Source organism: Dendropsophus ebraccatus, chromosome 2 (assembly GCF_027789765.1).
Source record: "Dendropsophus ebraccatus isolate aDenEbr1 chromosome 2, aDenEbr1.pat, whole genome shotgun sequence".
Lineage (NCBI taxonomy): Eukaryota > Metazoa > Chordata > Amphibia > Anura > Hylidae > Dendropsophus > Dendropsophus ebraccatus.
In genome coordinates, this window is record NC_091455.1 from 35,140,032 (window position 1) to 35,154,796 (window position 14,765).

At 42.6% G+C, this 14,765-nt stretch overlaps 1 long non-coding RNA gene across 1 annotated transcript; it reads left to right on the plus strand.

The window, feature by feature from the left end:
• Positions 1–6: 6 nt before the first annotated feature.
• Positions 7–9,707, plus strand: LOC138783089 (uncharacterized). Its single transcript, XR_011361632.1, has 3 exons — positions 7–410; positions 5,647–5,702; positions 7,475–9,707. It is a non-coding gene; the product is annotated as an uncharacterized lncRNA (long non-coding RNA).
• Positions 9,708–14,765: the final 5,058 nt, after the last annotated feature.

Below are 14,765 nucleotides of genomic sequence, written 5' to 3' on the forward strand. Positions count from 1 at the left end.
GGGCGCAGGGACGCACGGCGTGCTCTGACGCCGCCTGACGTCGCGGCTCCTCCCACGCCGCGTGACTGGGAGGGGCGTGGCCTGGAGAGCGCCGTGAGCTTTGGTCGCCATTTTACGGGTTGGTGACGACATTAACGGAAAGCACGATAGGTAGCGAAGCATAAGCCCGACCGTTACCCTTCTATCCATTCTATAACACTATACATGAGAACCGGCCTCACTAGCATGAGAGAGGAACAAGCTGCGCGCTGAAACCCGCTATGGACTACAACATCCGGCATCCCTCATTACACTTTCCACTGGCTAGGAAGTGGCGGTGCATGTCGGGATGTGTAGTTTCATATTTTGAAAGCTGTACGTTATCACCACGTGGGCAGCACATGTGTTATGGAAGGCGCTGTATACTTTAGGTGGGCTGGCAGCTGATCTATAGCGTGTTATATAGGATAGGAAAGCTCCACTCTATTTATATTATCTGTATCAATATCTAATAATTACATCACTCTAATAATGTATATCTGTCACTATCTAATAATGTATAACATCTATCACTAATATATATATATATATCACTCTAATGTGTACATATATATCACTAATGTATATATCTATCACTCACATATCTAATGTATAAATATATATATCACTAATAATGTATAACATATATCACTCTAATGTATATATCTATCACTAATGTGTATGTGTATATATATATATATATATATATATATATATCACTGTCTAATAATCTATCACTCTAATGTATATCTATCTCTCACTAATGTGTGTGTGTGTGTGTATATATATATATATATATATATATATATATATATATATGTCTAATGTATAACATATCACTCTAATAATCTATATCACACTAATGTATATCTCTCACTAATGTGTGTGTGTGTGTGTATATATATATATATATATATATATATATATAGCACTCTCTAATACTCTACATCACTTTAATGTATAAATATATCACTGTCTAATGTATATCTATTACTCACTAATGTATGCATATATCACTGTCTATTAATGTGTATATATTTAATATTAATGTGTATATATTTAATATTTATATTTTTATTTAATATATTTACTCTAATAATCTATATCTCTCTAATAATGTATGTGTGTGTGTGTGTGTGTATATATATATATATATATATATATATATATATATATATATATATATAGAGTAATGCATCCAGTGCTTCTACATAAATGCTCTGTAATTTAAAAGTCATATAAAACTTACTAGTTGCAGTAGTGTTGGTTCCGCTGCATCTATTGGTTTTCACTGTTTGAAATCTCCAGAGGCTCAAAAGTCCATCCTACGCATTTCTGTGTAATCCTTACGCCTTCATCACTGGTCCAGGTAAAGAGCAGTACAGGATATGTATATTGCAGAGAATCAGTACCAGACAGCCAACCAGTGCAGGTATTTCACTAATACTGGGGGTTTACCAGTAAAATGGCCACTTTCATTGGTCGATCATCTAGTTATTTACATGTGCCACAGATCCTGACTGTTTGTTGATTGTATGTTAAGTCTGGTCTCAAGTTACGATGGTCCAAAAAGGAACATTGTTGAAAATACTGTATCTTGAGGCCATTGTAAGTTGAGGGATCACTGTATATCTATCTGTGACTCTCTAATAATGTCTGTCACTCTCAAATGATGTATATCTATCACTGACCTATGCTTTAATGAGTAGTTTGAGTAATAAAGGTAGGAGAAAACATTAAAGAAATTTTGAAAACTTTGGATTTATTCAGCGAATTTTAGGGCAGCGATGGAGCCCTCCAGCTGTTTGAAAACTACAATTCCCATGCTGCCTGGACAGCCAAAGGCACAGATGCCTTCACTATATCAATGTTCCCCCAACCTGTGGTGCTCCAGCTGTTAGTAAGATCACAACTCCCATCTTCTGGGCTCCTATCATCAAGGTTGTGGTTTTCCAACAGCTGGGGGGGGGGGGGGGGGTGACATGTTTGAGATCACAGATCTAACCAGGAACAGATCCATGATTCACTCAGTGCCCCATTATCAACATGGCTGTCCCTAATACATCCTTATCATAGGAATATGATCGTAGTTGTAGTTTTGCAAAGACCGGAGGACATGTCCTATCTGTGCAGCCAATTGAGAACCACGTGTATCCCACCAAGATACAGGGCTCAATACCACAGTAGGGGGAGTTATCGAGTCCCGTTATATTGGCGTATACCAGCAGAAAAGGACCTAAATGCAGTCTCTAGGTGACTCTGTCCAAGCCATTGAAATAAACAGGGCTCCCTGCTGTACACAGGGGCATTGATTGAGGTTCTATAATCTTTAGAATTTATGACATCACTTCCTATCCCCTCAGTGGAACCCCAATTTTATACAACCTGTGTCTAGCTCACACACACTACAACTACCAGCTTGCTGTACCTGTCATTTTTTACTCAAACCTATTTACATGCAGTTAGAGATGAGCGAACCGGGTTCGGGTCGATCCGAACCCGAACGTTCGGTATTTGATTAGCTGGGGCTGCTGAACTTGGATAAAGCCCTAAGGTTGTCTGGAAAACATGGATACAGCCAATGACTATATCCATGTTTTCCACATAGCCTTAGGGCTTTATCCAACTTCAGCAGCCACCGCTAATCAAATGCCGAAAGTTCGGGTTCGGATCGACTCGAGCATGCTCCAGGTTCGCTCATCTCTACATGCAGTCATTGTACAAGAAAGCCTTTATGTGCTGCCATGTAAAATGGAGGCAACAGTGAAGCCCAGTGTGGGCTCATAGCAGTCACATCAGTACTGCATGTATTGGCTGTCTGGCTATAGGCTGTTTCACCCGAGTGATTTAACTTCTATATTATAGTCCTGGTCCAACTGCAGTTCTGATGACCCATATTGAATACATTACTGTATAGTGATCCATGGTACCAGCAGGTTGTGTCTCTAGACCCACAGGCTACAGCAGATAGGTTAGCAATACATGCTGTATAGTATGGTGACTATGTGTCTCCTTACTGCCAGATCCCACGTATGGCTTTAGCGAGAAATAAACAACAGCAAAGACTTTTTCCAAGATATAACACCTGGAATACTGAGACTCCACATTATTATAACGATCAGAACATTGTGAGGATCTACATTGGGATCAGTAGATATAATGCTGCGTTTACATGGAACAATTATCGTTCAAATTTTTTTAACCATCGCATTTGAGCAATAATTGACTCGTGTAAACACAGCGAACGATCGAACGCCGAGCGAGAAACGGTTCATTGTGATCTTTCAACATGTTCTCAAATCGAGGTTGGTCGTTCGCTAAAAATTCGCACATCGCTTCGTGTAAACAGTCTTTTACAGATTCACTCTGTGTGAGCTGGGCTTAAGCGATCTTAAAACGATTGCAATAACGATTTTTTAATTGATTTTTCACTTCGTCTAAACGCTGATCGTTATAAAAACCAAACCGTTAAACGATCAATTGGGCGAATTATTGCTCCGTGTAAACGTAGCATAAGGTTTGGGTATTGCGGACATACAACACTGACAGTAAAATGACTGCTCTTTGAAGAAGACCTCTCATGTGTGTGGTATAAACAACTTTCTTCTCTTTTCATATACTGTACAAGGAAGATAGACCAGCATCTTGTGGCACCGCCGGCTCAGCAGGGATGCTGGCTTTGGGTAAACGTCCCTCACAAAATCATCACCGAGTATAGACCATTTTACATGAGCCAATGGGGGAGGATAATGAGAGCTGATCTATGTGATCAATGCTAGTTCACCGATCCTTTACACGACTTGATTAGTCATGCAGGCTCCCCACTTTTGGCACTTTGCAGCCAATAACTATGATTTTTTGGCCTTGCAAAAAATGCTATTAGTCGGAGAGTGAGTTTCTCATTGGCTGATCACTGGCACCTTAAGGGTGCCTTCACACCTACCGGATCCGCAGCGGATCTCACTTCTGCGGATTCGCAGCAAGATCAGCTGCGGATCCAGTATCAATACGCCCCTATGATAGCACATACTCGCAGCAGGATTTGACATCCCGCTGTGAATATGAGCTTTTACCCCCTGCTGTTCGGAGCCCCGCTGCTGCATCCCCCATCCACGGCCGCATCAGCCCATTCCCGGCCGCATCCAGCAGGCCGCATCCTGCAGCCCGCCGCCGAGAGCATACAGTACCTGCTCTGCGGTGAGGCTGCCGGCTCCGGTCCCGTTCAGATCAGCTGAGCGGGACCGGAGCCGGGAGCCTCACTGCAGCCGCGCCGCTGAGCAGGAACTGTATGCTCTCAGCGGCGGGGTGCGGCCGGGGATGGGGGATGCGACGGCGGGGGGTTAAAGCACATATTCACAGCGGGATGTCAATCCCGCTGCGAGTATGTGCTATCATAGGGGTGAATGGTACCGGATCCGCAGCAGTTCTCGCTACGAATACGCAGAAGTGAGACCCGCTGCAGATCCGGTAGGTGTACATGGAAACGAGAATTCTTACGCACACTCGTTTACCCATATTTGTCCATTGTAAAAGGGCCTTATGAGTTTAGTACTGTTCCATTGCTTTTATTTACCCCTGTACACGCAGCGGTGTTGGTAGTACATGGTTCCCTGAAAGCTTCCAGCATCAGAGGGATCAAAAAACAACAGGCCATAGACATGATATATTCCTCACAAGTCTTCCCCAACCTCCACCATGGGAAGATAAAGAGATCTAACCAGTTAGATGTAAACTAGTGTTGAGCAAACTTGCCAATAGTTCGGGTTCGGCAACGGTCATCTGAACCTGACTCCCAGTGTCTGGAGAAGTTTGATGCTGCCCTAGGGAGTCTGGGAAAACATGAAAATAGGTCAAGGGTAGGGAACCTTGGCTCCCTAGCTGTTGCAAAACTACAACTCCCATCATGCCTGGACGGCCAAAGCTAAAGGTTTTGCTGTCCAGACCTAATGGGAGTTGTAGTTTTGCAACAGCTAGAGGGCCAAGGTTCCCTAGTCCTGCCATAGGCTATGTTCAGACAACGTATGTCAATTATTTCCGGCCGTTGTGCATAGATTTTATTGCAATTTTCAGTGCAACAACGGCCGATGTTTGTGCATCGTGTGAACATAGCCATAGGCTGTACCCATGCCTCCCAGGCAGCCTTAGGGCTGCATCCAACTTCTTCATCCATCAGTAATCAGATGATGTATGCTCGTGTTTGGACGGAACCCAACATGCTTGAGGTTCACTTATCTTTACTGTTTCTATGTCTGCAGCAAGTAGGGGCTCTTACCCTTGCTGAGATCTCAGCGTTCCCTGCCTAAGGATATATGGCAATACATAGCTGGGTAATAAAAAAAGGACATAAATATACTAATATATTCATTTATTTCTTTATTTTTGGACATGCTGGAATCAGCACAGAAGACGCAGACTCCTATTTCCTTCTGTATTCCCAGCAGAGCCTTGTACCATATGGATCTATAATAATATACAGTTTTGTCTCCCTTTTGTCTTACAAGCTTCCTCCGTGTAGCCGGGCAGTCCGGCATGTATTCATGAGGGCCATTTGTGAATGCATTGGATCTCGTTTACACGTCTCCTCGTGCCTCCACTGTTATTATAATGCCTTTTGTTTCTGTGTTTCAGGGAAGCGTTGATGATGCGTTTTCTTGTTTTGGGTGTAAAATAAACCAGTTTAGCAGGTACGAATTCTGAAGAGACTATAGGGTCGAGATAACACAGTCTAATTGTATTACAAGTCCTTTGTGACACCTTATTATACCTCTATCACTGTTGAATCATGTATTTTTTAAGGCAGCAGAAACTAAGTATACTACAATGCCTCTCTGTGTCATGTCCACTAGTCCTGGCAGCGCCTTGTCCCCTTCACCCACAGTGTCCCCAGTAGTTCATTATCTCCCCCCATTCCAACCACAGAGGTCACATTAGTACCTTGTCCCTCCAGTATGCACAGCAGGGCCTCCCCCTCCTCTGTTCTCCTACTAGAGTCACAGAAGTGCTGCCTGTCACCAAACTTCTCAGCAGGACAGAGTATATAAACCATGCAAAGAATCATTCATTCTTGACACATAGGAAATGCCTGATCAGCATGTGTCAAGATGCAAGCATGCATGCATGTCCACTGGAGCGGCGTTGGTGGTAGGTGAGTACCAGTGTTTAGAGATTAGACAGCAGCCGTTACGACTATATTTTTGAACCCTGCACCTGCAGTATATGGCTATGTTCACACTTTGTAAAAATGACGTCCGTCTTTCAAAATAATGGACGTCATTCTTTGCATAGTGACAGCTATAAAGACTGTCTTCTTTTTTTTTACATAGTTTGAACATAGCCTCATAGCGGCGGTTTACCCTTCCATAGGCCATGTTCCCACAATGTAAAAAAAAAAAGGGGGGGGGGGGGAGAGGCAATTAATGCCCATTATGTGCCCTTATATTTCCATTGTGGGAACATAGCCATAGACTTCTATAAGCAGGAAACACAGCTGGCAGCCCAAAACTATGTTTGGCCCATTTGTGGTTTATAGGTCTATTGGCAATTTGAGATGAGCGAACCTGGAGCATGCTCAAGTCCATCCGAACCCGAACGTTCGGTATTTGATTAGCGGGGGCTGCTGAAGTTGGATAAAGCCCTAAGGTTGCCTGGAAAACATGGATACAGCCAATGACTATATCCATGTTTTCCACATAGCCTTAGGGCTTTATCCAACTTCAGCAGCCGCCGCTAATCAAATACCGAACGTTCGGGTTCGGATGGACTCCATGCTCCAGGATCGCTCATCTCTATTGGCAATGTGTTGAGCTGCAAAAAGGTGGGCACAAATCACGCAGTGTGAACACCGTTTTATTGTCTATAATTACTCTGCGAATGTTGTCGCTTTGGACAACAATGCCGTTAGAACTACACATTATCAATCGATCTCTTCCACCCTCTTTTGCCTGGTGTGGTGTCCCAGCAATAGGATATAGATCTGTCACTTGGCATGAACCAATACACTTAAACTTACGTCAACCAAACCTGCTGCTCATGGTAGATTAAACAACCAGTATAAGGTTATGGGGCCGGATAGAACAACCACCGACTGATGATGTCGGTTGGGGGTCAGCTGTGATTTGCCACAAAAATCACGTCCGGTTCCTTTGGTCAGAGTGAGAGAAGCTGCTGATGAGCTTTGCCAAAGTTCCTGTGTATGGGGAGGGCGGGGGTGGGAGAACTGACAGTCGGAAGATTGTACGGCCATCAGTTATTGAAGGTGTCCAGGGGTCTTTTGTGACTACACTGTGACATTTTTTAGATGAAAAAAGACAATTTTCTGATAATGACGATTATTATCATTATTTATGGCAGCTATTATAAAATGATGTTCGTTATTTCACATAAAAAGACGTGTGAACATAGCCTCAGGCAGATGATTGTTTACTCAACCTCTATGTGATCTCCATCCGTGTTGCAGATTTCTTGTGTGAACATAGCCTGACCTTGACAAGAGCTCAGATGGAGGTACCCGGCTTGCTGCTGTCTGCGGTGTCTGAAGATCACAATCAGCTGCCTAGACCTGTATGGAAGGGAGGAAACACATGTCAGCTGTTAAAATGCAAATATAATTTTCCTCATGAAAAAGTCATGTTGTGCATACATTAAAGGAGAACACACACATACACTCTATGATCCCAATAACTACCAAAGGGTTTGTAATACAGAAAAACCAAGACTACTTACCCAGTCAGGGGCATAGCTAGGATTAATGGGGCCCCATAGCAGAAAATAAAAACCATGCACAGGCCCCATAGCAGCTGCGTGGTCTGACTTCATGGTAGCTACCCCACTGTAACCAGTAAAAGAAACATTGATAAAGTTATTGTTGCAGAGTACAGTGCAAATGAATCGAGTTTTATAAAACCCTGTCCACATGCTGTAAAATTTTCACATATGTTAGGATGTGGGGGCATCTTTTGGCCTCCAAGAACACGCCAGAAAAACTGCCATAGATTATTTTGGCGTGTTTTTTTCTAGTGTTTCTGACCTTAGGTGTGATTGGATTATTATTATTTGTGGAATAAAAAACACCAAACCCTCACCATGCCGTGTGTTGGAAAAACTGGCACAGAGCCAAAAGAAACACCAGAGAGAAGAGAAAAACACTACAAAAAATGCCCAAGTATGACATTTCATAAAATTCCATTGACTCACAGCTAACATCTGGCTGCAGCTTTTTTTATTTTTTTTGAGGGGGAGTTCTTTTTTGCAAAAAAGTTTAACCAGTGTGAAATCAGCCTTATAGCAGTGTGCGGTAGACTCTGTTTACATACTGTAAAATAAAGTTAAGATACAGCCATAATGTGGAGGCTAAAATATGGCTGTATTTTCAACATAATAATGTGCACACTCTTGCTGTAATTGATTACCACTATCCAAATAATAATGACCATTATTACATAGACAGTGGTGCCTTGGATTAGGAGCATAATTCGTTCCAGGACCGCGCTTGTAATCCAAATCCACTCTTACACCAAAGCAAATTTTCCCATAAGAAATCATAGAAATGCAGACAATTGGTTCCACACCCCAAAATAATGATTTATTATTCTGAATAACATGTAAAACTAATGAAACAAACATTCAGAAACAGCAGAATATGTGATATTATAAGTTAATGTACAGTAATGGAGAGGATGGGAAACACAAGAGCTGAGAGAGACTGCAGGGAGCATGAAGGAATGAGAAGGACAGATGTGGGCACAGTATAGCAGCACTCTCTGTCCGGGGAGAGAGGGGTTACAGCTATGGAGAGATTACCTCCACAGTCCTGTCCCCTGATGTAAGCCCCAGCCTGAAGTGTATCTGCTATGATTTGGAAGGTGAGGAAGACTTCCTGGGTCAGAGTACAGGACTGTTGACCTCGCTATGCAGACCATGCCCCTCCCCCACTCCCCCTCCCACCCAGTACAGGGAGCTCTTAAACCAAAGCAATGCTCTTAAACAAAGTCACAATTTTTTAAAACTGTGAGCTCTTAAACCAAAGTGCTCTTAAACCAAGGTACCACTGTAAGTCTATCCTGTGCCTATAGCAGATATCACATTGTGGCATCCATCATACATTAAAGGGGTACTCCAAGATAAACTAACTTGCTCCCTATCCACAGTATAAGGGACAAGTAACAGATTGCAGGGGGGTCCGACGTTTGTACCCTACCCCCCTAGATCTTCATATGGCCTTGCAGCTCCTTTGTTTTGAATAGAGTCATGAGTCACGTGCTGTACCCACTGCTCTATTCAAAACAAAAGGAGCTGCGGTGCGATATGGAGATGGCGGAAGAGGAGGTGCTGGGTACAGACGTTGAATCCCTGCAATCTGTTACTTGTCCCCTATCCTGTGCAGGGTGATCCATTGATCACATTGGGTCTCACTGCTGAGACATTTTCTGATAGCCGTGGAGAAAGCGCGGCAGACGCTCATTCCGTCATTGTCTCTGATGTCTGCTGTTATTTGTAGTGACAGTGCCCATTTAACATTTGGATGTTGGTAATCAATTACGCCCATTATTCTTTACGGTCTGCGCCCTGCCCATCAATTTTCCCTTGACATCCATTGAGAATTTCACTTTTTTTTTAGTACAATTTTTTTTTATAACTGTTCCTTTTTATTTTTTTTTAATACATCTGATTTTCACTGTTCTTTATCCTCGTTTGAGTAGATTAAACCCTTCTGCCTAGAGGACCTGCCTTCATGAAGCCGCCTAATCTTAAGTACAACTGTGTGCAAATGAGACTTGCACAATCCTCTCTTTGATGTGCTGTGTGAAAAACACCTCAAGGAGGTGACAGACCCACTTACATCATTTTACCTCTCTGCTGCAATCCCTGTTAACCCTTTCAGTAAACCACTGGTCCCAATTCTGTGTAATGTTAATTTGACAATAAATAGCCTTAGATTGAATCATAGGGTATCTCAGTTATTTATTATTTACAGAACTCACTATACACCAATTAAACGATGTCATATGAAATTGCGGGAAACTGGAAAATGTAATAAATGCCCGGGGGAGAAAGTGGACACAATTCACATTTGGTGCCCCAAATTATTTAAATATTAGAGCACGATTATACAGCTCTTGGAAGAAATACTGAAATTACATCCTAAAGTGTGTATTTTGGGGCACTTTTCTGATATAGAGTGCTCAATAGACAAGAAAGTAATCTTACATTAAGCTTTATATGCGGCTAGAAATTGTATATTACAAAAGTAGATTTCACCTTGTGCTCCAACCCAAGAAGAATGGAAAAGTGATGGGTAGGGTTGTTATTAGAGAATTTATCAGAGCAAAAGAGAACAATAGAATAAACACATTTAAAGGGGTCATCCAGTGCTACAAAAACATGGCCACTTTCAGAGACAACACGACTAGAGATGAGCGAACCTCCAGCATGCTCAAGTCGATCCAAACCAGATCATTCGGCATTTGATTAGTGGTGGCTGCTGAACCTGGATAAAGCCCTAAGGCTATGTGGAAATCATGGGTATAGTCATTGGCTGTATCCCTTGGTTGTATCCTGACAAACTTAGAGCTTTATCCAACTTCAGCAGCCGCCACTAATCAAATGCCGAACGCTTGGGTTCGGATAGATCGAGCATGCTCGAGGTTCGCTCATCTGTAAACACGACTCTTGTCTCCAGTTCAGGTGCGGTTTGCAATTAAGCTCCATTCACTTCAATAGAACTAAGCAGCAAAACCCCGCCCAAGCTGGAGACAAGAGTGGTGCTGTCTCTGGAAGAAAGTAGCCATGTTTTTGTAGCGCTGGATAACCCCTTTAATGATATTTGGAGAATGTGGCCAGGGGAGGTGGAATTGTGTGTGTGTGGGGGGGAGGGGGTAGGTGGAGCAGAAGGAGGGAGGTTTTGCGTGTTGTGTTTTTTTATTATTATTATTATTTATTTTTTTATATTTTTTTTTACTAAATTTGGGGAGGGGAAGGAAAAAAGGGAAGGGGGATAAGTGTCACAAGTAATAACTGAATAGAATCTATAGATGCAAATAGGTAACATGGCGGCATAATGATATAATTAAATGATATGATTGATGTGACCGTGTGATGTGTCCCTCGGGCGCCCTTGATGTAAGATAAGGTGGATTAAGGTTTTGCTGGTCTGACCTGGGTGTCTGGCGTCGCCGCTCTGGGTATCACACCCTGAGTGCTTCTATGAGGGGTAGTGGTGATATGCCAGTCCTTCGCCAAATGTTAAAAGGAAGAAAAAAGGAAAATATAACTATAGATTTAAGAATAATGAGGTGAATACATATATGATAAATGTGATTTCCCTGTTAAGAAAGAATCTGTGTCTCTGGATGACAAGGATCTTGACTAATGTGGAGGTCCTCATTACCAGAGGACACAGGAAGATAGCAATGACCTGCATAATGTATGTGGATCATGCTGTTGGAGTGTCTGTGAATTGGTGGTATCGAACGGAGGATATACTGACCTGGAAGGGTTGTGTCATGCTAAAAATAAAATAGAAAAAAAAAAATTATATATATATATAATCTTTAAGAACCCACTTGAGGTTTTGACTGTATAATTGATACACACCTTTTGGAAGCTATATGGGTGCGGTGTACGCAGCAGGTGTCTCCGGCACTTGGGGAATAGTTGAGGAGTACGGTATATAGTTGGGGAATAGTTGAGGAGTACGGTATATAGTTATAGATAAACAGAAAATATGAAGGGATACATTGTACGGATAATTTGCATATATCTATATACTGATGTATTATTTGCTATAACTTGTATTTTATGCCGTATTGTGGTTTGCCTATGAGCTGTTAATGAATTATGTAAGAAAATAAAAATTTAAAGGGGAAAAAAATTGACAATAAATAAAAAAAAAAACAACTTTGAATAATTTGTCTTGTTTCTTAATAAAATATTTTGCGTTTTTATATACAACATTTAGCACAGTGTATGGGACTGAGGGAGTCATGGATAAGGTACTGTAAACTAATGTCAATGCCTGGACATGGCGTTACAAGTGCTAATGGTGGCATAAAAATTATTCAAGGCTCGTTAATGTTTCTGTTCACTGACATACCTTTTGCTGTCGCTCTAGACACTACCTAAAAAATATCATAAAAACAGCCAGTGGCAAGATAGCCATATAGTGACCCTGCTCCATGGGATCAGCCTGTGTGAGAGAGGCCTCAGGCTATATTCCTATAATGTCTCTTTTAGGTGAAAAACAGCCTTTTTTTGTTGTTTTGATGGCCGTCATAATTAACGGCCGCCATTCTAAAAAAAAAAAAAAAGTGTGTTTTTTCACCTAAAAGACATTGTGGGAACATAGCCTAAGGCCGAATTCACGCATCTCCTATAAGCATCCAGTATAATGTTAGTGAATGAGATTTTCACAAACCCCATTAACTCACAGTAGGAAAAATACATAATGAATGGGAGGCGTGCTGCAGATTATCAGATGGTTAGTACGCAGTCACTTTGGAGATTTTCATGGCGGATTGCAATCCTTACAATATAATTGAGTGAGACCTGTAGTAAAAAAAAATTGTCCGTTAATGTCTGATCAGCAGGTGTGACACCTAGTACCCCCAGCAATAAAATATTTAGCTGAGCTGCGGTTTTAGCATATACTCAATGGGGAAGATTTATCAATGTGCAAAGGCACATTGGGGTAGTAACCCATAGCAAACAGACTGCACTTTCTCCTTTAAAGGGGTTATCCAGCGCTACAAAAACATGGCCACTTTTCCCCCTACTATTGTCTCCAGTTCAGGTGCGGTTTGCAATTAAGCTCCATTTACTTCAATGGAACTGAGTTTCAAAACCCCACCCAATCTGGAGACAAGAGTAGGGGGAAAGTGGTCATGTTTTTGTAGCGCTGGATAACCCCTTTAAAGGGAACCTGTCACAAAGGGGGAACGGGGCAAAACCCACCTACCCTATGTGACCAGAGATGAGTCTATTGGCCATAGGAAATCGCTGATCAGTGATTTTCTATGGATGTCGGATGTCTCTGCTTATTAACATAATGAGCACCAAAAACTGAAGCAGGGATTTCTCGGCAACATGTTTTTGCTTACGGTAAAAAATAAGATCATCAGTTTTTATAATGTAAGTCAATGGAAAACGGATCCTGACAGATGTAATACAACTGCTTCCGTCTCTACCATCCATCCTTGGTTTCTTCAACATAAAACAGATACATTAAATGAACAGCAAAAACGCAGTGTAAACCTAGCCTAATATGTTGCATACAGTTTTGTGCTATGCTCTTACTTTATATTATTTATGATATGTTGAAGTAAAGCCCTGGCTAAAGCTGACAACCATCGATTTCAATGACTACCTAAGCGTAGGTTCACACTGCGTCTTTTGCCCCCACCACAGGTATCTGTTGGCATCCAGCCAAGAACGGGACCAACATATACTGTGGCAGAGAGCGGTGAAGAGCACTCATTTCAGTGGCCCAAATGGACTCACTTAGTGACTCAATTCAGCTGTATATGCTAATTTGATAGGACTCAATAACACAGCCGACCCCAGTAGTGAATGCTGTTAAAATTAGCACTAGATCACTCATTTCAGGCCTTTGAAAATGAATGGGACCTGAATCTCCCCTGAGGACAAGTATCTGGGGAGAGAAAGATTGTGCACATGCATTTTAACATGCCCGATTCTTCAGGGGAAATTAGACTAGGTTCACATTGAGTTTTGTGTCTCCGTCACAGGTCCCTGTCAGCATCGCACCAAGAATGAGATGGCAACATACACTATGGTGAAGGGGAGTAAATATCATTCATTTATATATTAAGAGAACGTTCAGGGGCGGTCTTGGCATTTCTGGGGCCCCCCCTTCCACAACAATAGACCGCTGTGTGTTGCCCCCAGTAGTATATACCCCTTGTGTGCTGCCCCCAATAGTATATGCCCCTTGTGTCCTGCCCCCAGTAGTATATACCCCTTGTTTGCTTCCCCCAGTAGTATATAGACCCCTGTGTGTTTCCCCAGTTATATATAGCCCCCCCGTGTGCTCCCCCAGAGGTATATAGACCTCCTGTGTGCTGCCCCCAGTTTTATATACCCCCTGTGTGCTCCTTTACTAGTATATAGGCCCCCTGTGTGCTCCCTCAGGGGTATTTAGCCCCCCTGTGTGCTCCCCCACTTGGATATAGACTCCTGTGTACTCCTCCAGTATTATATAAACCCCCTGTGTGGTTCTCCCAGTAGTATATAGACCCCCTGTGTGCCCCACCAGTATTATATAGCCCTCTTGTGTGCTGCCCCAGTAGTTTACAGACCCCTGTGTGCTCCCCCAGTTATATAAAGACCACCTGTGTGCCTCACAAGTAGTATATAGACCCCCTGTATGTTCCACCAGTAGTATATAGACCCCCTGTGTGCCCCACCAGTAGTATATAGACCCCTGTGTGCTCCCCCAGTATTATATAGCCCCCCTGTGTGCTCCCCCACTTGGATATAGACCTCCTGTGTGCTCTCCAAGTTGTATATAGACCCCATTCTGCTGCCCCAAGTAGTACATAGACCCCCTGTGTGCTCCCCCCATTTATATAGACCCCCGATGTGCGCTCCCCCAGTTAAACAGATCCCTGTGGGCTCCCCCTCCCATATAGTATATAACACAATAAAACAAACACTTATACTCACCTGGGTCCGGGCGTCTCCTCTTCTCATCACTCTTGTGGCCGCAGGAAGGGTTTTCCCTGCGATCACAA